Here is a 2428-nt window from a genome sequence, read left to right as displayed (position 1 = left end):
GTTGTGGGAAAAGGGAACACTTCTGCATTGCTGGTGGGAATGCAAGCTGGTATAGCCCCTTTGGATGTCAGTTTGTCGATTTCTCAGAAAATTAGGAAACAACCTTCCTCAAGTCCCAGTAATACCACTTTGGGGTATATATCCAAAGGATGCTCAATTGTGCCACAAGGACATGTGCTTAACCATGTTCACAGGAGCTTCGTTTGTCTTAGCCAGAACCTGGAAACAACCTAAATGCCCCTCGATCGAAGAATGGATAAAGATACATTTACACAATGGAGTACTACACAGCAGAAAAAATTATGACAGCTTAAATTTTGCAGGAAAATGGATAGAGCTAGAAAACATTATTTTGTGTGAGGTAACCCAGATCCCAAAAGACAATTATCACATGTATTCACTCATAAGTGGTTTTTAAACATAAAGCAAAGAAACCCAGCCTACAAGCCACAATCCCAGAGAACCTAGACAACAATGGGGACACTAAGAGAGACTCACATAGAGCTAATCTACATGGGAAGTAGAAAGTAGAAACTAAGACAAGTTCTCCTGAGTAACCTTGGGAAAGGGTTGAAGGAGGGAGAGGAGAGGCAGGGAGGGGAGAGAGATAAACGTAGAGCTCAATAAACATCAATCAAAAATGTATATCAAATAAAAAACCAAAATTTCTTAGCTTTGTTTTTAAAACATTTTAGATCTATTAATTTTATGCATATGAGTGGGTATTTTGCCTGTTTGTATGTATGAGCACCTTAAGTGTGCCTGGCGTCCAAGGAGGTCAGTCAGAAGAAAGCAACAGATCCCTGGAACCAAAGTTACAGAAGACCCTGAGCTGCCTTGTGGGTGCTGGGAACTGAACCTGGGCCCTCTGAGAGAGAAGTCAGTGCTATTAACCACTGAGCCATCTTTCCAGCCCGTGACTTAGAAGATTTGTTTGTTTGTTTGTTTTTTCCAAGACAGGATTTCTCTGTAGCTTTGGAGCTGACCTGGAACTAGCTCTTATAGACCAGACTGGCCTCGAACTCACAGAGATCCGCCTGCCTCTGCCTCCCGAGTGCTGGGATTAAAGGTGTGCGCCACCACCACCCAGCTGGCTTAGAAGTTTTAGTTGCCAGAGATTCACACAACTGGCATGAGATGAGCGACGTCTGTCTATCTAGTTCTTTGAGTCACTCCTAAGCAGATGCCGGTGTGCACAGGAGCCAAACCTTGACACCGACTCTGATTATGGAAAGTGAGAATATGGCACTGGAGGATCGCTGCTGGAAATTATGCGGAGGTGAGCTCAGAAGCGGTCCCTTGAAAATGTTTGTGTGCAGGAGAGAGGGCAGGAGCATCAAGGGGAAGAAAGCCCAGTGAAGAGCTTTGGAGTTTAGCCTGTCGTGCTAGATAGTGTGAACCAGGAGAAGCAGTGAAGAAGACATCAGGAAACCCCTCTGGTCACAACAGCCACTGCAGCCACTGAGGGAGGCTGAGAATGACAAGAGAAAGGGGGATCTGAGGTCTCAGGCTGCCGAGAAACCACATGAGCCAAGGGCTGAGACAGGATGGTTTCGGCATTTGGGAGCTGGTGGGCTTTTTGAGACAGTTTCTGTGTGTAGCCCTGGAAGTCTGGAACTCTAACTAGAACAAGCTGGCCTCAAGCTTTCACAGAGTGCCTGGCTCTGCCTAGGAATCCCTGGAAACACCATAAGCAGCAATTTTATAAATTGATTTTTATTGAGCTCTACATTTTTCTCTGCTCCCCTTCCTGCCTCTCCCCTGCCCCCTTCAATCCTCTCCCAAGGTCCCCATGCTCCCAGTTTACTCAGGGGATCTTGTCTTTTTCTACTTCCCATATAGATGAGATCTATGTACGTCTCTCTTAGGGTCCTTATTGCTGTCTAGGTTCTCTGGGATTGTGATTGGTGGGCTGGTTTTTTTTGTTTTATGTTTAAAAACCACTTATGAGTGAATACATGTGATAATTGTCTTTCTGGGTCTGGGTTTTCTAGCTCCATCCATTTTCCTGCAAAATTCAAGCTGTCATAATTTTTTTCTGCTGTGTAGTACTCCATTGTGTAAATGCACCACATTTTCCTTATCCATTCTTCAATCAAGGGGCATTTAAGAGTTACTTCCAGGTTCTGGATATGACAAACAATGCTGCTGTGAACATAGTTGAGCACATGTCCTTGTGACACAGTTGAGCATCCTTTGGATATATACCCCAAAGTGGTATTACTGGGACTTGAGGAAGGTTGTTTCCTAATTTTCTGAGAAATTGCCACACTGACATCCAAAAGGGCTGTAGCAGTTTGCACTCCCACCAGCAATGCAGAAGTGTTCCCTTTTCCCCACATCCTCTCCAGCATAAGTTGTCATCAGTGTTTTTGATCTTGGCCATTCTTACAAGTGTAAGATGGAATCTCAGAGTGGTTTTGATTTG

Source organism: Microtus ochrogaster, unplaced genomic scaffold (assembly GCF_000317375.1).
Source record: "Microtus ochrogaster isolate Prairie Vole_2 unplaced genomic scaffold, MicOch1.0 UNK87, whole genome shotgun sequence".
NCBI lineage: Eukaryota > Metazoa > Chordata > Mammalia > Rodentia > Cricetidae > Microtus > Microtus ochrogaster.
The sequence above is the reverse complement of the archived record's forward strand: the minus strand, read 5'-3'. Positions refer to the sequence as shown.